This window comes from Salvelinus namaycush, chromosome 41 (genome assembly GCF_016432855.1).
Source record: "Salvelinus namaycush isolate Seneca chromosome 41, SaNama_1.0, whole genome shotgun sequence".
Lineage (NCBI taxonomy): Eukaryota > Metazoa > Chordata > Actinopteri > Salmoniformes > Salmonidae > Salvelinus > Salvelinus namaycush.
In genome coordinates, this window is record NC_052347.1 from 15,991,317 (window position 1) to 16,017,228 (window position 25,912).

At 43.2% G+C, this 25,912-nt stretch overlaps 1 long non-coding RNA gene across 1 annotated transcript in view; it reads right to left on the minus strand.

Annotated features, from left to right (window-relative positions):
* Positions 1–1,586: 1,586 nt before the first annotated feature.
* The window catches only part of LOC120034593, a 252,013-nt gene continuing 227,687 nt past the window's right edge, over positions 1,587–25,912 (minus strand). The window contains exon 6 of the long non-coding RNA XR_005474048.1: positions 1,587–1,694. This is a non-coding gene — a long non-coding RNA (uncharacterized LOC120034593). The remainder of the gene's footprint in view (positions 1,695–25,912) is intronic.

A 25,912-nucleotide genomic window follows, 5' to 3' on the forward strand; every position in this document is an offset into this window, starting at 1 on the left:
CCCTGAGAAACTGTTGTGTTGTCCCCTTCTCCCCATCGGCCAAGAACAATAGAGACACCTTTTCAGTGCGTTAAACCCCTTTTAAAAGGGAAGTGAAGCCACCTCTCTGACAGGTAGGCTGTTTGATGTCTTTGTCACTTCCTCATCCTTCAAAGGCTTCAGCTCAGCACACGCCACCATGCTCTGAATCATTTACTGTGCTCTCTCTGTGTGTGTGTGTGTGTGTGTGTGTGTGTGTGTGTGTGTGTGTGTGTGTGTGTGTGTGTGTGTGTGTGTGTGTGTGTGTGTGTGTGTGTGTGTGTGTGTGTGTGTGTGTGTGTGTGTGTGTGTGTGTGTGTAGGTGTGTTTGTGTTGGTTTATATTGTTGTGTTTGTGTTTTGTGTCTGTGAATGCGTTCAGTTGACTTTTTGGACATATTTTGATATTCCTATCAGCAAAGTTGCAGGAAACATATTTCTATAGTGTAAACTTCCCTTTTTATGTACCCTAATTTCTTGTTGTAACTTTTACATACCATGCTGACTTCTCGTAGTGACCACATAGGACCACACCCATACAGACAATAGGATGTCAAATGGACACATGGTGTAGCAAACTGTTGGAAACACACACTTGGAGAGAAAATAATCTCCAGCATTGTGTTTGCCCTGGAGCCACAATATTTGGTTCATAGTTCTCTCATGAGGATGGCTCAAGAATTCCTCACTTCCACAGTTTTGGATTCGTGCCATTTTGGTAACAGAAACAAGCCGATTCATATACAGTCATGGTTCTTAACTGACAGAAGCATGATAGATCTATCCAATTGTAAAGATACATAATAACGTTGAAAATGAACAGAAAATCAATTAACTTATAACAAGTTACCCATCCTGAATTTGTCAACATTTCTTATCCCTGTGTGACATTACTGAAAGCCTGTATGCCAACTGACATCAGCCGATTCCAAAGTACTATTATATCCAAGTCTAAACCAACATGAAATTTCCTTTTGACAGAAAGGGTAAATACTTAGCATTAATTCTTAACCCAAGTATCAACTTGTACTCTCAAGCCCTTAATTATAATCTTGTAATTTTCGTTTAGGCTGTCTGCATGAAACTACATTTCATGAATTATTTAGCTGGTTATGCTCTTTTCCCAAAGGAAACTAGACTCTCTCTCTATAAGAACCTCAAAGGCAGAGAAAAAAAGAACCACATATGCCTTCACCTCTGTATCTAGGGCCAGAGAAGAATGTAGAAGACTTTGTTGACGTCTTCACTTGTACTCACATGGGGCTTTCTTAGCTTCAGCTCAAACCTTTAGAGGAACCAAAGCCTTTCAAAAGAATGAAATACAACAAATGGCTTAGATGTGGTGGGGATTCCTTGACTTAAAACTTACTGTGCAGGACTTTCATATTGTGGAACATATAACAACTTCAGATAACAAGATGTCAACAGTGGGGGCATCAAACCCAGCCACAAGAGACTGCAGGCAGAGATTCATCCACCTGAATTCTCCGCTGCACCACGGAGCCACGTGAGGCGCTCAGTACAAAATGGAGGTAAGTGTGATGTGAGGGGCTAGAGCAGCTCTTACCAGTCTCGTGAAGAGGGGAACTCCTAAATGCCAGAGGTGCTCGTTGAGCAGCCCGCTGTACACCACGTTCCCGAAGACAGCAATGCTTCCTGATTTACACAAGGTGTTTCCTACAGGGACACAAACAGAGAGGAGAGAAAACACATTAAAATTGACTACACTATACTCCAGCAATGTACTAGGCTATATTAGCAAGACTGTAAAATTAAATCATAGGAAATCATTGCACAGCCACAGGAATTGAAATAAAAGAAAGAAATAAGAAATATAATAGAGCACCACATTGATTGTTATGAATATTGATTTCAGAGGTTTATGATGAACAGGGAAACGTAGCTGCTATCGATAGCACAAGTACATGTGTTCCAACTGCAGATGACGGAACCTCCAGCTAGCCTAATGAGATGCTTACAGTGATAACATCAGTGTGTAACGATCAGAGGTGTGCTGAAGGAAAGATCTGTTAGAGAAAGTCTGTACAAAGCCACCAATGACAGTGCCTTAGACAATATGTTACATACAGCTCTGGTTAGTCCTTGTTCCATCAACACAGGAAGTCAAACTCCTTGACCCTCGAACTCCCGTTCCCTCCATCCTCCACCCCCCTTAGTCGAATTACCACCCCCATTAGCACACTCTCCATGTGAGGACAGTCAGACCACAACATTGGCAACCCTTTATGAGACATGTAAGCTCGGCCTTCAGCCCTCCTCCGCCTCCAGCCATGGCCACAGTGACACGGCTGCTGTGTATGAAGAGCTTCTGCCTGGAGAGGAGAGAACCACTCTTAGTTAGGCCCCTGCAGCAGCTGAGGAGCTGCCCACACACTAACACTAAGGTCCCCACAACATATGATTTAAAACACACACACTACTACACGTCCCCAAGTATGATGAACGCAGGTCCCCATTGTAATTTCTGCACAAAGGAATGCTGCAAAGGGGAGGTGGGGGAAACTGGAAGCAGTGCTGACAAGCAACACATGCATTATTTAAAAACAAAAGTAAAAAATGGACATTAAAGTGTCAGTGGTGCTCTCGGCGGCTGGCGGTGGAGGTGGCTAGGGCGCGGTACTGTTATTAATGGGCCAGGCGTGGGGGGCATTGCTACGCTGTGATTGCTTTGCTGTTGCCATCCAGGGTTCACACAATTTTTTTCACCCATCCTTTTTCAAGAGCGTGTGTGCAAATGTGTGTCTGTGAGTGAGTGAGTGAGTGAGTGAGTGAGTGAGTGAGTGAGTGAGTGAGTGAGTGAGTGAGTGAGTGAGTGAGTGAGTGAGTGAGTGAGTGAGTGAGTGAGTGAGTGAGTGAGTGAGAGAGAGAGAGAGAGAGAGAGAGAGAGAGAGAGAGAGAGAGAGAGAGAGAGAGAGAGAGAGAGAGAGAGAGAGAGAGAGATACACTGCAAGCCGGGAGCAGCGTCAATGAGCTCCTACTGCTAATTAAGAGAGGGACCTTCCCCAGCGAGTAGCAGCACAAGTGCTTCTATCATCCTCTGATACAGTGTCATGTTCTTCCTAAATACAGTGTGCTGGGGATGGGGTGGACATATTGGAAATAAGTACATAGCACTTCACTATGTAGCATGAGATAAAGGGTTACTGTTACTGACAGTAACCCTTATTACTACAGTCAACCTTTAACTGCCTCAGTCTCCAACACATGTTACAGTAATACATTTGGAGTACAGAACGATGATGTAATACTTCTCTGAGAAGAAAGAAGACGACATTGTGGTCCTGTGACTCAGTGTTGGCTCTCTCCTCAGTTCTGACACCACTTCACTACAGAGGAATTTAAAGTGTAGGGAAAATCAAGCAATCAAGCAATCAATACAGTATCCCTCTAGCTACATATTCATAAACAGAGGAAGGCTCGAGGCAGTTTATGTCACATTCTTCTCTGTAACTGCCTCTGAAATGCAGCCAGAAAGTAAGGTGCTAAAAAAACATTTGATTTCAACTCATAGTTCCACCATTTAAAAAGAGCATGTGGAGCATTTCTTCCATTTAATAACATGTGTTCATTCTTTAATCTGGTGACATGTGGTTATTGGTCCGTCTGTGTTAAAGAGTTGATATTCTGTTTTTGGTGCCCATGTCTTTTTTCTGTTAGGTCCTCTCAGCAGTTGTGTGCTTCTATCTTATCTGCAGACTCAACATTATCGAGGCCAACCTCTGATTAATTATTAATTGTGTGATTGAAATGTAGAGAATGAGGTGGGGGGGTAGGAGAGAGGCAGGCAGGGAGGGGTTGTGTTGGGTAGCAGCCTGTATCCTTTCTACATCATTGGTTTCGGTCTCCACAATGTTATTATACAGACTTTCAAATGACATTTTTCATCGCTATCTTTATATATGTTTTTGTTACATATCAAAACAGGGCATTTGACAGGAAGCTTCTAACAGAGCGTAATAGCCAAATCACAAGGCACATGTGATGGTGATGTGATGGTGATGGGGTGGTGGGTGTTGTTTTATTAAGTGAGTGATGCCGTCTCTTCGACTGAGTGTGCCTGGCGCGATCCTCCTCTGGATCGGTATGTGACTCCCCCTTTCATCTCAGAGTCACACACACAGAAAGACATCATGAGGGATTTGGAGCCCAACACTTCCCTGTCAGACTACAAGCAGCATCAGCCATGTGTAGCTTACTTCACCAAATGAGGACCTAAAAAAAAATCCCCGAAAAATGTGTACCTCTCACTGCAAACCATAAGCAGTGCATGGAGTGTAGTGGTAGTCATTTGTAGCACAATACAAAGCATTGAATGAAGTATAAAAAAAAAGAAAATGTATCTGTCAATTATTGTCAAAAGTGTTTGCAATAAGTTAGGTGTTGGATGAGATTTTTTTAATGAACCAAATGTGCAGTGTTTATCTGCTTATGAGTGAGTGTGTGTGTGTGTGTGTGTGTGTGTGTGTGTGTGTGTGTGTGTGTGTGTGTGTGTGTGTGTGTGTGTGTGTGTGTGTGTGTGTGTGTGTGTGTGTGTGTGTGTGTGTGTGTGTGTGTGTGTGTGTGTGTGTGTCCTTCCCTGGCCACTGCTCTCACATGTGCTCCCTGACAATGCAGATGAAGGTGGGGAGCTGGAGCACAGAGCTCCAGAGTGATGCAGCTCAGAGCTCCTTGTTTCTAGCGACAAGGCACATTGCTGCAATGCAATAAGGGCAAACAACACTTTTAATAATTCAGGGCATGATACCGTGAGGGGGGATGGGTGGGGGAGAGATGCCTTAGAGTACCGCAGAATGGCTCATTTAGCCCCTGCCACACATTATTAAAGTTGTATCGAACCCCCTCCTGAGTCCTTCCTCAAGTCTTTTCCCCCTTCCTCATTCCAAAAGCCGGCGAGGTAACTAATAAGAGCTAGCAACATTTATAAACAACAAAGTACCCTGCACCTTGGAGGAGGTAAACAATGGTGTTCCTCTTAATCTCCTTTTTCCGTGCTCTCCGTGAGTCCTCAGGTCCAGAATTTGTCATTGCTTTATCCTGTTTGAACTGTAGTCCACAGAGCCTTCTCATTGCGGAATATGTTCTGCCTGAGCTATGCCCATGGATGCATAAAAATGTGGGGAATGATGCTTGCATGGAATCTGTTGGAGTAATAAAATAGTCCTCCTGTGTTAATGACGTATGATGGTATTGCTCTGGACATATTCAAAGAATGATAATAGTATTTAATAAGAAAGAAGATTTCTGCTCCAATGTGCTTTCCCTACTCTACGTTAAAATAGGTTGACGCTGAAACAGACAGGCTTGTCTACTCTGTACACTACACAATTGCTCCAAAATAATACAGTTGGATTCAGATCAAAAGCAATGCATTGGAGAATTTGAAACAAAATATGTGTTCCTTTTTTCATGTCAATCACATAAAATAAGTATTACAAAATGCAAATTTCTACCATGTAATTACTAATTAAATGCCAGAGAACAATGCACAGGCTATAAAATAATCAGATAGTGACAGGTGCAGTATACACTGCTGCAGGGTCCTCTTAAATCATAACAAATGTTTCCTGAGCGCAACATACGCCGCCACATATGCAAAATGCAGCAAACCAGGGAGAAAAGAAAAGCCTGCCCATGAAAGTCAGAGGCGTTATGGTAGACATAGAGTTTGATGATAGACCTTGTAAATCAGGTGCAGCTGGAATAACCAGCCAGTCAGTCAGCCAGTCAGTCAGCCAGTGTGACTCTTTCTATCTCTTTCTCTCTTTCTGTCTGCCATTTTAGCTGCTCAACACAGAGGTCCCATTTTCTTCAAATATATGTAAATTAGCCACGTTGGCTCCTGTTGTTGAGGCTGTAGGGCTGATCTGATCTGATCCTAACTGTGAAACCTACCTACGTACTAAACTGTACCACAGGCCTCCCGCCACCCTCCCTCCCTCCTCCAGGAACCCAGCAGTAGGAAGAAAGAACGAGGTCCCTGAGGTATCCCTCCTCTCATAACACCAGCCCTGTTAATAGATGAGTCATTACATTCAAAGTGAACAATTATTTTAATACCATAACATATAAAAAAGAAAAAACGAATAAAGGCAGATATATAGGCAACATATATTGTAGCTTGCATAGCGCCTATGAACTTTGATCAGAGCTAATGTAGTTATTGTGTCATATTGAGGTGGTTGGGCCAGCGGAGGGAGGGAGGCTCCAGTTGTAGCGTGTTCTCCTCAGATAGCTCCAGCTACAGTAAATGCTTCTTTTCTTTTCCTTCCCCTTTGCTCTCCCCTCCTCTAATCTCCTCTCCTCTCCCGTCCTCTCCCCTCCTCTACTCTCCTCTCCCCTCCTCTACTCTCCTCTCCTATACTCTTCTCTACTCTCCTCTCCCCTCCTCTACTCTCCTCTCCTCTACTCTCCTCTCTCGTCCTCTACTCTCCTCTTCTCTCCTCTCCTCTCCCGTCCTCTACAATCCTCTCCTCTCCGTCCTCTACAATCCATTCCTCTCCCGTCCTCTACAATCCATTCCTCTCCCGTCCTCTACAGTTCTCTCCTCTACTCTCCTCTCCCATCCTCTCCTCTCCTCTCACCCCTTCTCCTCCTCTGCCCTCCTCTGCTCTACTCTCCCCTCCTCCCCATTCTCCTCTCCTCTCACCCCTTCTCCCCTCCTCTCCTTTCCCCTCCTCTCCAATTCTCTCCTCTCCTGTCCTTGTGCATTATGAATGGAGCCATGTTCAGTCACGGACTGGCTGCACTTTCTGAACTTTCGCTGAGTGAGTTCTACTGGCTCCTCTACTCTTTAATCATTCCCCATTAGAGCAGAGGCCTATTGACTTCCAGTATGGAGATGAATAAGGCTGTAGCACCAGCACCAGCCATATCTGGCTGCAGGCCGGAAGGAAGGGATTCACAGCACTAATAACAAGCCTGGGCCCCAGACCCAGACACAGACCCAGACCCAGACACAGACCCAGACACAGACCGAGACCCAGACCCAGACCCAGACCCAGACACAGACACAGACACAGACCCAGCTGATGAAGAGCACTGGATCTGGGGAGGAGGACGAGGAGGAGGAGGAGGAGGAGGAGGAGAGCCTCTGATGGTGGATGACATCAGTGTCATCAGCACTGGAACTGTTATTTCTTTAGTAGCCTTCAAAACTATTACTGACGTCATCACCATCATCTTCATCAGCCTTCGTCATCTGAGGATAAGAATTTACTTGGCAGCCAACAATAAAATGAATCAATAAATAAATTAGCTATTAAATTGAAACTATAGAGAATGAAATATTTGACAAGCATTCACATTTTTGGGAGCTTTTTAAAAATGTTTTATTCAAAACTACAGGAGAATTCTTGAGCTCCTGGCAATTGGAGAGAACTGGGAGAGACAACAGTGGATGGAGATGCAGCACATATGTCTCTATGTCTCCACTGTAGCCTGTGTTAAGGTGGACTGGTCCACTCAGTAGAATGGAGTTATGATGAAGGGCCTTTAGGATTGCATCAGACTATTGATTGCTAGCAGCACTGAGAGACGTGGTTTACCATCGTTATAAACAACCTTTTTGTGAAGTACAGTTTGGGGAAATAAATGATTTTATTTAGTAGATTTCTGGATTTGACTGTTGAATAATTTATGGCTACACAACCCTTGGCAGGGGAGCGAGAGAACCCCCACAAAGAGCACATATCAAATGCTATCATATACAGGCCTGCATACTTGAATGCTTCTCTTTCCAATAGATTTTTTACCACTCAACCTACATGGGCTCTGCTTTGTCAACATCAGTTGAGTGAGAAGTCCCGAGGGCCAGCAAATCTCCTGTAATCTGCCAGACTTTTCTGCCATGTATGGCACACTTGTTTTCCTATATCCCTCTAAGTGTTATTGAGTCTGCAAACGCTGACATTGTTTTATCATTTTGGATCCAGTATCTGGGTGAAATGCCCAGTAGGGCTGTTTGAATTACTTGAGCTGTGGTGAATATTATGCCAGATGTATTCCTCACCCAGATGCTCGGTATTAATTGATGGATAAATTACAGAATGATGGCTATGTAAACAAATGCATGTATTTTTCACATCAATTAATAATTCAATTAATTCACATCAGATCTTTTCACATCAGATATTTTTCAGAGCTGATCTGATTAGTCAAAAGACCAATTAGTGAAAAGAAGATCAGAATTGGGTTACCTGTGTAAACACAGCCTATTTGATCTATTTATGTCCTTGGTCAGGGGCTGATGACAAGTGTCTGTTTAAGAGCCCTTGTGGCAAAAGGTGGATAGCATCAGTAATCCTGCACTGAGGAAATACTCGAGCAGCAGCTCACACAGTGGGGGAGGTGGAGGAGGAGGAGGTGGGGGGTCTATAAAATATCAAAGCAGATCGATTAGCCTGACCTCATAGCATATCCATGTTGTGCAGCGAGGGAGGGAGCCATACAGGGTCAAATCAGGTCAAGGGACAAAACAAAGCACGCCTAATGATATTTTTTCAGATTTCTGGCATAGATTATTTTCTTAATAACGATAGAATAAATCATATATTGACCTATTTTGTGTGAAAATTCATCCAAATTAGCATTATTGCCATTCTCACTTGTACCGAAGACAAACTGGGATTGCTACAGTGCCGCAGCATTCGTTCCTTCCTGAAAAATAAAAAAGAACCACCAGGGATGATGGCTCTCACATCGTGTTCCACATTCGTGTTGTCTAGTATCGGCTTTATAAAGACCATGGCCCACTCAATTGCACTCCAGAGGCAGAAGCTTACTAACTGAAGAGAAACCAGGTCAACTGATAGGGGAATTGTATTGTTATCTTTATATGTGCGCCGCACAGTGGTGGAACTCTTGTTAGCGACTCTGCCGTTTACAAAGCAATCAGGCTGGGTTATCGGCACGGGAGGAGCGGCACTAACCTACAGTAATCCACTCCATGTTTACTAATGAACGGCTGCGCGGCTTGGTGCCCTGGCTATAGCTACGCCACGGACGGAGACTGAAGATGGAGAGAGCTCCAGAATAAACAGGAACAGGGGAGAGAGGGGAGGGACGGGGGTCTGGGTATGGGATGGGGAGGAGGGGGGATGTTGCCCTGTCTTGATATCCCATCATGAGACCCCTTGGCTGGGCCGGCCGGGGGGGGGAGGGAGGGAGGGGAGGCTTGCTGCTGCTTGCTGGCGATGCAGAGTCTGTTTGCTGTGCATCCATCAACCTCTGTGTCCTGCCGAGGAGGCGATCGATACTCAACACAAAAGCTCATTGATGACAGACAGCTCTTGACAAACATATAGCATTTTTTCTGTCTAGTATAGCAATAATCTCCAAGGTCAGTGTGAGTCATTCAAGACGGTGGAGACACAAGGAGCTCATGCGAAGCGCCGTGAGACGGCTTCTTATGGGCTGAAACAAAGGGATTGCGCTGATGTATTTTAGTCTCTATTTTACTTCTTGGCACATTGTTAGGCTCCACATTATAAAGAGAAGGAGAGGCACCGTGAACACGACAATTGGCGAAACTGTCATGCACTGTCAATCACTGACAGAAAAACCCCAAGGACAATCCACAGACCAGGAAGCTAATGGCTCCAGATCATTGGTTGCTGTGTCTTTGAACGTGACATACTGTAAACCATCGGAACCCGCCACTGTTGAACTAAAAGGAATTTATACCTTTCAAAACATACGTCTCACACTGAATATAATATACATAGATCTAAAGTCCCCATACAAGCCCTTATCTCCCCCCTCCCCACCTCTCCAATCCACTCAGACCCAACGCCAGGGTAAAGTGACTAAGGGGGCAGTTGAAATCAGCGAGGGGGCACAATTTTGGGGGGTTCTTGCATTGCAATTATACTGAATTCTGCTTATATCATGCTATACCACAATAAACATACAGTTCAAATGCCGTGACAGGTAGGCTACAGATGTCGTGCCAATCTCTGCTGAACAGCACATTACACACTACAGCAGGGCCGTTTTAGTGATGAATATAGGTAACAAGATAGATAATAGGGCAATTCACCTATTACAAACAGCCTATGTGAAACACAGCTGTCTTACCAAAACAATGCAAACTAAATGCTGAAAGTAGTAGCCTAGTTATTCATGAATGCAAACAAAATTACAGACAAAACTGCGAATGTGAACGAATGGGAACAGAACAAAACAGTGGTACCAAGTAAACAAAATATCAGATGAATAAAGGCATGACACAATCTATAATTAGGCTAGTTACATTAACAGTAAACGTAAAAGGTTAATGGAAATCCAGATAACCAAAACAGCCTACAGCCTATTACTGTGAGATGCTGACATGCACAGCTGTGTTGCCAAACATATATGCCTATAGGCCCGCTTCCGACATGGAAAACCATGCAGCTCATGAGTACAGCAACATGTTGTGATATTGCACAATGCACGTTTTTGAATCAAATTCTGTCACATGGAATGACGCTGGAGAGACGAAGCAGGTACGGGGAGTAAAACATTTACTAAATAACGGACATGGATCGAGACAGGAACAGCGTCAGCAAACAGGTAACACAAACAAAAGACAATCAATGCAGCAGCAGGGAACAGAGCTGGGAAACTGACAAATATAGGGGAGGTAATAACAGGTGATGAGTGAGTCCAGGTGAGTCCAATATCGCTGATGCGCGTGATGAGGGAAGGCAGGTGTGCGTAATGTATGGAAGGAGTGCGTGATGCAGGGCAGCCTGGCGCCCTCAAGCGTCAGGGAGGGGAAGAGCGGGAGCAGACATGACAAATTCGAAAACGTTTCCAATATGTACAGTTCCATTTACAACCCCGAAAACCAATAGGCTACCAAGAAAACAATAATAGAATGTATATCTATGATGAAACATACAGATACGTAGCTATATTTTGGGTACGTCATTTGGGCTCTTGTTATTATATATGGAATTATATAGAATTTTGCTTATATCACGCTATACCACAATAAACATAGAAGTTCAAATGCTTTTGACCAAGAAATGACAGGTTGGTGCGAAATCTCCACTACGCTCTATCAGCCCCATGGACAGCGCCCTACAAGATTTTAATTAAAAAACAACCAGCTAGATTGATTCTTACCTTTTCAGAAGAGTCACATTTACATGTCCTTAAAAACAGCCTATAACTAACTACAAAAACACTATTCCTTGTGTTTCGATCTGTAGCATATGCAAAACATTATATTGTTGTTTTATATTGTATTGTTGTTTTTTCTTTCCTAAATCAATAATTGTCGACCTCACAGTTTGGAGATTCGAACACTAAATACATTAGGGCATTGCATGCATAGGCCTATTGTCTTAGGCGTCCACTGTATTAATATGAAAATATATACAGTGCCAGTCAAAAGTTTGGACACACTTACTCATTTAAGGGCTTTTCATTATTTTTTACAATTTTCTACATTGTGGAATAATAGTGAAGGTATCAAAACTATGAAATAACACATATGGAATCACGTAGTAACTAAAAAGTGTAAAAGTGTAAAATAAATCAAAATATATTGTATATTTGAGATTCTTCAAAGTAGCCACCCTTTGCCTTGATGACAGCTTTACACACTGTTGGCATTCAACAAAAAACATATTTTTTTCCCAATATAAATTTGCCTGCATCTTTATGTGCTCTAATATCATAGACTCATTTATTTGGGGCTAATTCCCCACCCGAGTAAGTGGAAACAAAATATTTGCTAGCTCACTAACTCTAAAGATAATACCCACTCATTGTAGCCATGTATTAATCTGAAGGTACATTTAGATTTTAAAATTGTATACAATCAGAACACTTTTCAAGTGGCTGACTTGACACAGCAGCAGGCCCCATCATAGCAGGTACAGGAGTCAGACACTTTCATTACAGGAGTCATGAGGATAATGTACTTTACTGTTTGACCAAATCATGGTTTAGCCTCCTAAAAAATAGGACGTTTTTAGTAAGGTGAATGAATGTGCAGCCCACACCGATGCAACCAATACATTTTTTAACTCCCACAGCCAGCTGTCAAAAGGTTGAAAAATGTGACTAAATGGTCGCAGTCTGGAGCCCTGCCTTGTGGGATTTTCTGCCTTGAGGCATACTCTCTAACTTTCATTTTATTTCAACGAAAAAGGTCTCCATCTTCGCAATCAACAGTAGCCTAGGCCAATGCTCCTCTCTCACTTTCTCTCTGTCCTCAGCAGCAGGGCAACCGTGACAATTTGGACAGCTAAAACATTTTTTAATCATATTTTAATTTATTTAATCTGCAGAATGCTGGCAAATACCGGTTAGCGGAAAACCTGCTCCCCAAAGGCTTTCCATAGCCCCCCTACCAGTGGAGGCTCCTCAAAGGAGGAAGGGGAGGACCATCCTCCTCAGTGAATTTCATGAAAATAGAAATAGTGAAATATTTTTAAAAGTTATCCTTTTTAGATAAAACTATACAAAATATATTCACCAAATAATTGATAAAAAGTTCAAAAGGCACTCAAACATCTGAGCTATCTTTGTTGCAGGTGCATGGTAACAGTTGAATAAGATGAGAAAAAGCAGAAACCTGCACACTGTTCTTGCTAGTATCACTGCTTTTTACTAAGCTTTACGTATCGGCCTCAAGGCCTTGAGTTCAGACGAAGGCCTAGAGGCCGATACGTAAATACAAAATAATTGATTAAAACACACTGTTATGTAATGAAGGTCTACAGTAGCCTCAGCAGCACTCTGTAGGATAGCACTGTGGTGTAGCCGGAGAACAGCTAGCTTCTGTCCTCCTCTAGGTACATTGACTTCAATAAAAAATCTAAGAGGCTTGGAACCATGGTTCTGACCCCCTTCCATAGACTTCCAGAGGACGTCCTCTTGCAGCATGAACTGACATGTTGTCCACCAAATCAAAGGATCAGAGAATGAATCTAGAACTGGAATCATAAGCTACAGCTAGCTAGCACTGCAGTGCATAAAATGGGGTGAGTAGCTGACTCAAAGAGAAAGAAGAGAGAGAAAGACAATGTAATGTATTGCCACTGGGGCCCGCCAGGGTAACCGCTAAACTGCTTGCTGCTGAATGTAAACTGTACACCTTGATTCTCTCGACATGTGCACCAACGTTGTAAACTTTCATTCATAGGCTAGGTTGTAGCAACCTCATGATGGGTACAAGGAAAATATTAGTATCATGTAGTAGCCTAAACCTATCGATGTTACATTGAGCTGAGTGACTTGAGTATGAATGACAGTCATCCAATATGCGGTTATAGTACCGACCGCCACTGCCTCCTACACACCCATTGTGCTGACAGAGCAGTGGAGATACAGATTTTAAGATAACCTGTCACTCAATCATTTTAACTTTTTTAAATGTTTATATAGGCACAAAACTAAAACTGAGGAGGCTCAGGTTTGAACTGAGGGTGCTAAGCCCAATTTTGCCCCCTCGTGGAGCCGGGTACAACTCCATTATACCATAGTTATTATGGAGACTCAGACGGATAGAGAGAGCCACACATACATAACATGGGGACCTACAGGTGTGAGTTACGATGGAGACTTCCAGTCATAATAGAAGGCCAGGCTTCCCCCCCAGGCCATCCTGCCAGCTGGCCAGAGTGAGTGAGAGTGATGCCCGAGCGAGGCAGGCCCATTAGGGAAGTGCTGCCTGGTGGTGAGCAGAGCTGAGCGCTAGCTAGGAGCGGTGCGCAGGCCGGGCAGGCTAGCTCAGGTAATTAAAGGCAAACCCAGGAAGGCAGGCAAAGCGGGGGCGGGGGCACCCAGCGGCTCAGTAATGCACACACTAAAGTCAGCCCGCCATCCAAAGGCACACTTTACTGCCAATCTTATGAAGCATTAGCTACCTCACCATGCTGATGCATTCCATCATTCTCTCACTCTCTCTCTCCTCTCGCTTACTCCCTCTCTCTTTCACTCTCTCGCTCCTACTCTCTCTCCAGCCTCTCCTCCCCGCCCCCAACCACACAGTTTCTCCCCTTCTCTTCATCCTGCCAATGGAGACAAGTGACACATATTATTTTTTTTTGCTTCTTTAGTCACGTGGAGTTACGACCCAATTGCAACGGAAACCAGTGGAAGAGGAATGAAATGGAATGCCAGTAGGCCTACATTCCTTGATAATTCATACACATTTTTTCAATAGGTAGATGTATATAGTTATTTTTTAACAACTATGTGTGATATAATGCTGTTTCCTACAGGCAGTAAGTAATTTGACAAGCAATGTGAATACTGTCAAAAAGTCAAGAGTATGATCTTACAAATGAAGCTCCCAAGAGCCAATCTTCAAAATGAAGTAAGGTGCATGTGAGGCTATGGTCTATCAAACCTGTCAGCCAGTACATCCATATACTGTAGGTTCCTTGTTATACAACCTGAGATATGAATGGTTCACACTGCCCACTACATTGGAGTATGCCTGGGCATTGATGTAGTCTACGGCCTCACATAACCAGACTGACCAAGCATCAGAGGCCCTTCGACCGTGGATGGCTCCAGTCAAACAGAGATAGAGACAGAGAATGGCGAGGGAGAGAAGGGAGAAACAGAGAGAGAACAGTAGCCACTCCCCTATCAGCTCCTATTCCATCAACCATCTCCACAGATTAGACAGATAGCTGTAGACACACAGACATATCAGATGGACCAGATCAGATGGGTCAGATAGTCCAACAGAAAAAAAAACATAATAGAGACAGAATGAGAGATAGGCAACCCAGTCCTCCAGAGGGGCACCAATGAAAAGGTGGGGATGGGCAGACAGGCATACAGTAAATCATGGAGAAGCTACTCAATGGTGTAGCGCTATGGAGTATGGCTGCCGGGTTGGGGAGAGTTAGCCGCAGCATGCATGAGCTTGCCTTATCAATGCTGACAGGCAGACAGCCCGTTTATAGGAAAAGGAAAAAAAGCATAAAGGAAATCCTGCTCTTGTCTATCCCCAATTGAATTACAGCTGGGATCTGAGAGGGCCAGGATGATATCCTTTGACGAGAGGGACCGCTGTATATCTGTACAGTGTGTCCTCCAGGTCTCACGTCCCACTTTGCCCATCTATTTGTATTTGTTCCCCTTGCTTCTAGTTAAAGCCCTGCAGCAGCCCACAAAATGGAGAGAGGGGAGTGGGGGCAGGGGGAGGAGAAGGGGGTAGCTGGGAGATGTACTGCTGGGAGAGAGCAGGGCGTAGATCACATGACCCCTGTGATGTTGGCTGAATACTAATGTCGCACAACGTTCCCCAGCAAAAGATGTAGAGAGAAACAAAAACTCACATTCACATACGCACACACACACCACACGCATGCATCACACACGCACACATAGACACACATACAGGGTTGGGGAGTAACGGATTACATGTACAAATAGATGGGCAAAGGGACGTGAGACCTGGGGGACACACTGTACAGATATACAGCAGTCCCTCTCGTCAAAGGATATCATCATGCCCCTCTCAGATCCCAGCTGTAATTCAACATGTAAGGGATTACAATTTTTTTTTAACTATAATCCGTTACCAGATTACTCTGAGAATTACTTTTAAATTCAGAAAGGAGGTTTCTGAAAAAAAATCTTTGACACTTCTCTGTTTTCTCAATGAAATTCAAATCAGCATTGAAAAAAGGCGCAAGTTTAAGTTTGTTCCACCTGAGTGAGTGAGTTGACCACAAGTCAGAGACCACTATGATGACACACCAAATGGGTTTTATGGATTGCGGGAAAAGAGCAGGAATAGGCTTTTGTAGACAACAGTTCAAGCTACTGTATTTCTTTCAATGGTACGACTGCTGTCAGCATCCAAAGATTATCCAATTTGAATAAACACTTGGAGGTAAGGATGACAGCAGTGGTGTAGTCTATGGCGATAGGGATATCACTTATTATTGTTTTCTACATACATTGATGAATCACACTGTTTTAGCTATTTACGCCTTACGGATTGTGGTTGTTGTGGATGGCTGTTAACAAATCTAAATGTGTATTTGAACCCAATAATGATTGAATTTAAGAAGTTTAAGCTGCCTATCAATCATTGTTTTTGAATCCAACGGACAGCCAGTGAAAAATGCGCTCTTGCAACTTGCGGTCCAACTCATCCCAAACCAGCTCAATTGGGTTGAGGTCGGGTGATTGTGGAGGCCAGTCATCTGATGCAGCACCATCACACTCCTTCTTGGTCAAATAGCCCTTACACAGCCAGGAGGTGTGTTCTGGGTCATTTTCCTGTTGAAAAACAAATTATAGTCCCACTAAGCGCAAGCCAGATAGCATTCTGCAGCGTTACACCATCCTAAGGTAGCCATGCTGGTTAAGTGTGCCTTGAATTGTAAATAAATCACAGACAGTGTCACCAGCAAAGCACACCCACACCATCACACCTCCTCCTCCATGCTTCACGGTGGGAACCACACATGCAGAGATTATCCGTTCACCTACTCCGCGTCTCACAAAGACATGGTGCTTGGACCAAAAATTTTCAGACCAAAATACTGATTTACACCGGTCTAATGCCCATTGCTAGTGTTTCTTGGCCCAAGCAAGTCTCTTCTTCTTATTGGTGTCCTTTAGTAGTGGTTTCTTTGCAGCAATTCGACCATGAAGGCCTGATTCACGCAGTCTCCACTGAACAGTTGATGTTGAGATGTGCCTGTTACTTGAACTCTGTGAAGCATTTATTTGGGCTGCAATCTGACGTGCAGTTAACTCTAATGAATGTATCCTCTGCAGCAGAGGTAACTCTGGGTCTTCCTTTCCTGTGGCGGTCCTCATGAGAGCCAGTTTCATCATAGTGCTTGATGGTTTTTGCGACTGCACTTAAAGACACTTTAAAATTTCTTGAAACTTTCCGCATTGACTGACCTTCATGTCTTAAAGTAATGATGGACTGTAACTTTTTTCTTATATATATATATATAAATTGATTGTTGAAGAAAATAACTTATAAATGCCTCATGAGCTTAGTTCAACTGTCACACTCCATGACAACCCAAAATATAAGCTTGTTTTTCGCCAATGTTTGTAAACATTGTAAATGTAAACAAACACTGTATAGCCTCATAACATGGTTAAAACAATAATTGTGATATCATGGATGGTCAGTCCTTGCATCCATAATTCTGTCTATTCATCTGAGAGGGGTTACATTTCTCCAGGCCCATCCCTCAGCTTTTTACCTAAACAGCTTTTTACCTATTCTTTAAGATCAAGGGGTATAACATTTGGTTTTTAATGTTAATATACAATTGAATCGTAGTATTATATGTAGTAGAAAATTATGGGTTAGAAGAAGCCTATATAACCAACCCATCAAGTAAAATATAACATTCATATATGACCAGCTATGTAAACTTCAATTATCCTGCAATAGATGAGGTTAAATTGGTAACATATATTTTTGTCTTCTTCTAATGCCTCTCAAGGGGAAAGTAATCTAAAAGTTACTGAATGTAATCAGATTAAGTTACTGAGTTTGGGTAATCCAAAAGTTACCTTACTGATTATAATTTTGGACAGGTAACTAGTAACTGAAACGAATTACATTTAGAAAGTAACCTATGCAACCCTGCACACATATATAAAAACACTCACACCATCCCTTCCCCAAACACACACATACACACGCAGAGAACACCATGAAACCCACAGGAAAAAATTTCCACCAAATGAGGCCCTTTGGGCACCCTCCAAGTTGACATGAATTTGGATGAGCCAGATCCGGTTCCATCCAGTTTGACCAAACACACTGCATCATCATCTCACACAAGGTGCCTCAACTAACAGCCAAGAACCACAACTCAGGTGACATCCAAACATCCCCATTTTGTGGGCTGATTGCAATCAAATCAACATGACAGTAGCAAAGTCTACCTTTGTTGTCTTGCACCCAGACACATGGAGAACTAACCACACTAACCTCTGTACAGAATACCTGAGCTGTACCCATCACAGTGAGTGAAGCCCAACAGAAATGCTTGTATCTCTGTTGTAGACTCTCTCTCAGTGGCCAAGCAGTCAGCAAAGGGGAAATTATGCATTAGCATCAAGGATTTACTGTCACATATGGCTGTCATCACAAGGAGGTGCATCAATATAATATACACCTCCAATCCTCAGGTCCCACTGAATGTCTTTAAAACTCTGCATTAAGCCAAATCCCTGCCAGGGACCGGTGACTGTCATTTGGGGATTGAAAGGTGGTATTTCTCCAGTCACAACTGCTCATTACTGTTGCTACTCAACTCAATGTCATTCTCAGGCAGTAAGGATGTCTTTGTGGGACTCATTTTTCTGACAGAATGCTCAACTCAGGAGGCTATTCAGCTACCTTTTTTAGTACATTCTTGTATAATAATGTTGAAAACAGGATTGCGAGGCAGGATTCTATATGATTGGCCTCATTATTATCTATTTCTTCAGTCAACACTTCGGTGCTGGAGATGGATAACATATTTGAACAGGTTTGATACAGTACCTGCACTAAAGTGGACCTGAGATACTTGGCAAGGAAATAATGGTCACCTGGTTTAACATTTTCATTGAGTGCGAATATAAATATTATTTGTATTCACACTCAATGAAAGAGTTAAAACAGGTGACCATTTTGAGTTAGACGAGGTCATGCTCAAGGGCGAATTCCTTTTAACCATTTAGCACCGAGCCGCTAACCTGTTCGCATTAAAGGGGACAGGCTGATATGAATTAGCCAATTGAGCACATGCTGCTTAGCAAATCCCACACATTTCTGCACGCCATTGATTTCATTTGACCATTATCGTCAGAGGTTGTGACCAAAATTAGATGCAGCCCGGCTAATCATCTGACAGTCGGCAGCTAATTATCCCGCTTCAGAAAACTCCTGCCACCACTCGGCTCACAAGCTGGTCATGTTACTGCCTGGCTCCGTGTGGAAGGAGAAGTAGCCTGCTAGTTCCACTGGAGATATAATATCATTCACTGTATGAGGAGAACAAACAAGGAAACAGAACTAAACGGGACCTGGATGGCCTTAGTCTCAAAGCTCAGCTGGAACAAAGACTTTTTCATGTGAACTTCTCTCTTCACCATATGAGAATCCCACTGAAATAACAAACCATTAACCATACTGTGCATCCCCCCATTCAAACCAATGACCAGGAGATCATGTGTTATGATGAAGTCTGGCAAATTAGCTGGGATACTACATTGAGGGTCAAAAATGTCACTTGATCTTTAGATTGGAGAGGAATGGTGTGGAGATGTCAGCTGACATGGGTCAGAGAGCAAGAGAAGGAAGAAGGCAGAAGAGGAGGCAGTTAGGGTTCAGAGGTCAGCCTGACGGCTCAGTCTCAGATTGACTAATTACCCAGGAGGCACCGCCTCCACAGGAAGGACCAGACCAGCTCACTGCTTGGCTCAAACTCAGGGCCAGGCTCCACTGCACGCACACACATGCGCACGCGCACGCACACACACACACACACACAGAATCCCTGGAACCTCTGATCCATGACCCTGGAAGTGGTCTGAAAGGAAGACCCCAGCAGGCAGTACAGTAGGTGCCAGCAGCTTCATTCACCCAGCTCTCAGTAAACAATCTCTGGTGTTTCTGTGAGCGATGGGCACGTCGTTTGTTTTGCTAATGGGTGTTTTTCTCCTTCACACTCCACGGGAGTGCTATCTAATGAGCCGCCCACCCGTGCTCTCTCCCTCCTGCAGCCAGTGTGCCCTGAGTGTGTGGCTTTAACCCCGGTGCAGGGGAGGATGGATCACAGAGCCCCCAGACTGCCAGGGCCATGGAACACTCACACACATTCACACACACACACACACACACACACACACACACACACACACACACACACACACACACACACACACACACACACACACACACACACACACACACACACACACACACACACACACACACACACACACACACACACACGCACACTCTCTGTCTATCACAAACAAAAATAAACATAACGACACAAACCCATATAAACACTTTCACAAATACACAACCAAAAGTCCATTTAGGTAAGCGAAGCTTAAACAAATCATCATATTATTCACATTCACATATTAACAAACGCAAGTACTTACAGATCTTTAGCCATACTGTACCTACACGTGCCCTCACATGGGACTTGGAGCCCCCTGGGTACATGTGCACCCATCACTAATGCCCGTTCACTAATTCATCAGAGTTATGTTAAATATACATGTGAAGCCATAAGGCCAGGGCATTAGCTTCTTAGCGTCCTATTACACAGAGTATGTCAGGGAATGTGGGGGCTGAAAGGCAATGATCAATGATAGGATCTAATTATATGAATGTTAATGTTTCCTCAGTATCATTGTCTTTGTTAATTAGTCCAAATGTACAGGGAAACACTGGCGCAGCTGGAGATGGAAACCTGCTTGGTAAGATACCAAGATCCAGTAACTAGACGGACCACTTTGGAAGTGGGTGTTTACAATGTATGTATTCTTCATTTGGCTAAACATGGGCTACTGCAAGTATTTCTGCCTCTCAAAAAGGAAATTGAGCCCAAAAAGTATAAAAACATCTTAGCGAAAAATGCTACTTCCAGAACTCTCCATCTCTACCACCTTCCAGAGCATTATGTTAGTTGCTGGATGCAGAGACCATGCTTTATTTAGATGAGCGTGACATCTCCTAAAATGCCTGTAAATGTGAGAACCATCTGGTTTCATCAGGAAACAGGTGGATCTCCTGAGTAAAGATGCTCCCTCACCTTCCATCTCCGCACCAATGAGGAAATACATCAAATGTGAATGGTGCTACAGAGGAACTCACCACATCACACTGCCTCAGAAACATCCCACATAATCAATCTACTTTACATAAATATGGAAGGGCTGGTTCTTCTGTGCTACTAACAATTACGATTGTATTGTTCTTTTATCCCACTGAGAAAGACACATCTTACAAAGAGGAACAATGTAGAAAATTGACCCTATGTTTACTGTCAATAAGTCACTCAAATAGCCAGATCCTGAGCAATTCCATAGTAACGGAATTACGCTGAGATGTTTCACTTTCAAATGTAAACCAAACAAAAAACATTGATTTCAAAGGTTAACAAACCATAGCACTCTATGCACAAGGACTACTTTTAACAATTTCCACCGAAAATTTCACAAAAACACATTTACATGTAGAACTGTGTATATACAAAGTTTGGTAACAGAATAAAACTGAGGGAGATTTTATCGTAATTCTGTTACCAAACTTTGCATTTGCAAACAGTTTTTTTTAACTGTGTAATTTGTTCAAAGTAGTCATTGTGCATAGAGTTGTACGGTTTGTTAAACTTTGAAAATCAATGGTTTTTGTTTGGCATACATTTTGAAGTGAAAAACTGTAGTCTCAGCATAATTCTGTTACCATGGAATTTCCCTCCTACTGAGGATGTTTGGGTAAATGAAGGGTGTTCATTAAAATATGGCAGCCCAACAGGACTCCCAACTTGGCCATATTCATGTGTCAGATTATGTACAGTATAACCTATATGTCCCTGCAACCATTAAGACTGAGCAGAGATAGATGTCAGGAGGAGAGGTGTGGGGATAGAGGAAGAGAGAGGAAGAGAGGGGAAGAGAGAGGAAGAGAGGGTAAGAGAGAGGAAGAGAGGGGAAGAGAGAGGAAGAGAGAGGAAGAGAGAGGAAGCGAGAGAGGAAGAGAGGGGAAGAGAGGAACAGCTTCCCAGGGACTGGTTAGATATACAGCCCTTCTGTAAACAGTGGCACAAAGGAAGGAGGGCTTCTTTCTGGACCATATGCTCCAGTTCCACTGAGGAGGGAGCTTTTGAATGGGAGATGAGGGAGACACAGGCACTCCAAGTAGAGCAGGTGTGCTGCTGAAGCATTCAATCACACACACACAACACTGTTCACCCTCCGTAGAGTCGTAAAGAAACACACTCGCTCCTTGCTACTCGCTGCTTCACCGTGTAGCGCTTTGTCCAGATTGGCCACCTCTGTTGGGTTCCACAACACTTTGTTTCAGCTAGATTCACTCAGTGCTACTTTGTAAAAGCAGTAATGCACTAGTCAGCACAGTTGATTGGACACCATTAGAGAGAAGGGACTGTGTAATTTACTTGTTTTTGTACTAAGTTGTATCATTTTGGAGTGGTACAAACACGTGATGAGTTTCCCTGGGTTGAAATTCCGATCTGATGAATCACTTTCATTAACTACTACTGCTACTTTACTGCTGCCACTCAGCTGGTATTAAACAGCAGAGCCTCCAACTGATGCAGAGCACTGCAAGGAGACTGCACAGGATAGGACTGGTGTACGGTGCACACAAACGCACACACCTACGCACAAATACATCAAAATACAGATACACACTCATACATACAGTACGTGGAGCGGGTGCATGCGGGTGCACACACACACACACACACACACACACACACACACACACACACACACACACACACACACACACACACACACACACACACACACACACACACACACACACACACACACACACACACACACACACACACACATTAATGCATCCCTCCCCTCATCTCTACAGAGGCTGTGTGCAGTATTAGAGAAACCCCAGTCTGCTAACAGCCCTATCCATCATCGTGCCTAGCCAGACAGACAGTAGAGAACGCCCTCACACAGCACACAGTCCCACATTTGCATTTGACCACCTTCATTAAATTCAGCAAAGGTAGGACTAATTTAGACTCTTGCAGGCAACTTGATATATTCATAAAAAAATATATAAAACATCTCCAAGAATTGTCCTTTAATGGAATTAAAAGTAAAGGGCATAGTAGTTGGATGATTGAGTTACTCCCATGACAAGCTGGGTGTGAGTCTTTATGTTAAGCCGATAGTTCTCCTCGAGGGAGAGAGTGGATCATCTTCATAATCATTGCCTATTCATGGACCTTAGAAGAGGAGGGTTGGTGACCTTAACCTTAAAGTCAGCCCATCAAATAACCTGAAGGTATTCAAATCTTTTTAACAATGATTCTACTCTTCTGCCCACAGTATAAGGTCACCTCTATCACAGACCTCTCGCATGTTAAAAGCACGACAGTACACATTTAACAAGCTTAACACTGACCCTGAGCTAGAATAATATCTTCCTTCTCTGTTGGCCTGTGACTGTGGCAGTGTCTTTAACTTCAACCAGTGTTTGACCAAAGCTCTGTAACAAATGAAATGTCTCCTCTTGGAAAACCCAGCTCCACTCTGCCATGCATGCACTCTGTCGTTGAGCTGAATGCACAATGCCACAGTGTTAAAATAATCCAGCCCAACCCAGTGTGCAGTGTGACTCTTGTCAAATATTCTCCACCTATTCTCCCCTGAATAATAGTTAAGTGTGGCCTCGCAGTATGATAGAATAGGTCCTCTAGTGACACATGCTATGACACAGTGTAATTATTACTGAACAACACAGATGCTAAGAATAGATGCTACGTTTTTACCCTTTTTCTCTCCTCCAAGCATGTATTAATTATACAGCTAAAATGCTCTAGCGGTGCTTCCTGTTCCACAAGCTTCTCAAACGCACGTGAAGTGAATTAGACAATCCATATTGATGATTGTGGAAAGTCATGGTCATGTTTGAAGGATGCTAACATAGCAAAATAAAACACCACCAACAAAAATAACCTCCTCGTGTGAGTCACTATCATTGAGAAGGGATGTGGAACATGTGGGCTCACTCCAATCTCACTCCAATTCAGTGATAAAACAGGGATGGTGGAGGCCTCAGATTACGATATGAGAGATAGTGTGTGTGTGTGTATGCGCGTGCGCGCGTGGGTGTGTGAGAGTGCATGGGTGTATGTGTGTGTTTGTGTGTGTGTGTGTGTGCGTGGGTGTGTGTGTGTGTGTGTGCGTGCGTATGAGACACGGATAGAGAAAGTATTTTTTTAACGGCCAGATTAGTTATTACTTCTTTCACTACTTCAAACAGCATCTGGCAGCAACAGAACCTTCCTTCCTTCCATCCAGCTCCTATCCACAGGCCCATCCGCCCAGGGAGAATCAGCCTTAAATGGAGGCTGTGTGTACCAACACTGACTGCTAGTGGGGACAAACTCCAGACACGGAGTTACTTCAGAGGGAAGACCTACTCTTCTCCAGTTATTTAAAGCAGGGTGGAGAGAGCAGAGAGAGCAGAGACCAGTTTAACAACCACTGGTTTGAACTCCTCACCTTCTGTTGTTAGACAGATGCTCTGAGACCTGACCAGGGTAAAACATGCATTGTATGACGAGAATCACAAGAACAGCCTGGTCATTACTACAGACTTGTTTTCTCACTACAATATGCAGTGCATTTGGAAAGTATTCAGACTCCCTCTTTCCACATTTTGAGACGTGACAGCCTTATTCTAAAATGGATAAAATATATTTTTCACTCATCAATCTACACACAATACCCCATAATGACAAAGCAAAAACAGGTTGGTAGACATTTTTGCAAATGTATTAAATATTTTTTTTTAAATACCTTCATTACATAAGTATTCAGACCCTTTTCTATGAGACATGAAATTGAGTGCAGGTGCATCCTGTTTCCATTGATCATCCTTGAGATTTTTCTACAACTTGATTGGAGTCCGCCTGTGGTAAATTCAAATGATTGGACATGATTTTGAAAGGCACACGCCTGTCTATATAAGGTCCCACAGTTGACAGTGCATGTCAGAGTGATAACTAAGCCATGAGGTCGATGGAATTGTCCGTAGAGCTCTGAGACAGGATTGTGTCGAGGCACAGATCTGGGGAAGGATACCAAAACATTTCTGCAGCATTGAAGGTCCCCAAGAACACAGTGGCCTCCATCATTATTAAATGGAAGAAGACTCGTCCTAGAGCTGGTCTCCCGGTTAAACGGAGCAATCGAGGGAGAAGGGCCTTGCTCAGGGATGTGATGTGCACACAGGTGCAACATAGTTTCTCTGGACCCCTCTTCAAGGTCAAAGTTAGGGCCCCCCAATCGCTGTCCATGGTGCTGAGATTGCAACATGTCTATGCTATACACAGTCTCGCAATTCTGACATTTTTAGACTGCTGGCTGGTTTCTTTAGTAATTCAAGTTGGAAATTCAAACATTGCAGATTGTAAAATAAATAAAACTAAGCTAACATAAACAGCCATCACTAACATTGAGTGGCTGCTACCAACATACTGACTCAAATCTCTAGCCACTTAAATAATAAAAAATTGGATGTAATAAATGTATCACTAGTCACTTTAAACAATGCCACTTTATATAATGTTTACATACCCTACATTACTCATCTCATATGTATATACTGTACTCTATACCATCTACTGCATCTTGCCTATGCCGTTCGGAATATGTACATATTCTTATTCATTCCTTACACTTGTGTGTATAAGGTAGTTGTTGTGAAATTGTTAGATCACTTGTTAGATATTACTGCATGATCGGAACTAGAAGCACAAGCATTTTGCTACACTCGCATTAACATCTGCTAACCATGTGTATGTGACCAATAACATTTTGTTTGAAGTGGAATTATTTTAAGATGGTCATACCATGGATCATTTAGCTATTTGATTTTGAATATTAGGACCCATTTAGGTATTCCCCCCAAAATTACAAAATGATTTGATCAAATATTGAATTTGGCCTTTACTACTATAGCCTGTAGAAACACATTGTATAAGGGAAATGGGATACCTAGTCAGGTGCACAACTGAATGCATTCAACTGAAATGTGTCTTCCGCATTTAACCCAACCCATCTTAATCAGAGAGGTGCGGGGGGCTGCCTTAATCGACATCCACGTCATCGGCGCCTGGGGAACAGTGGGTTAACTGCCTTGCTCA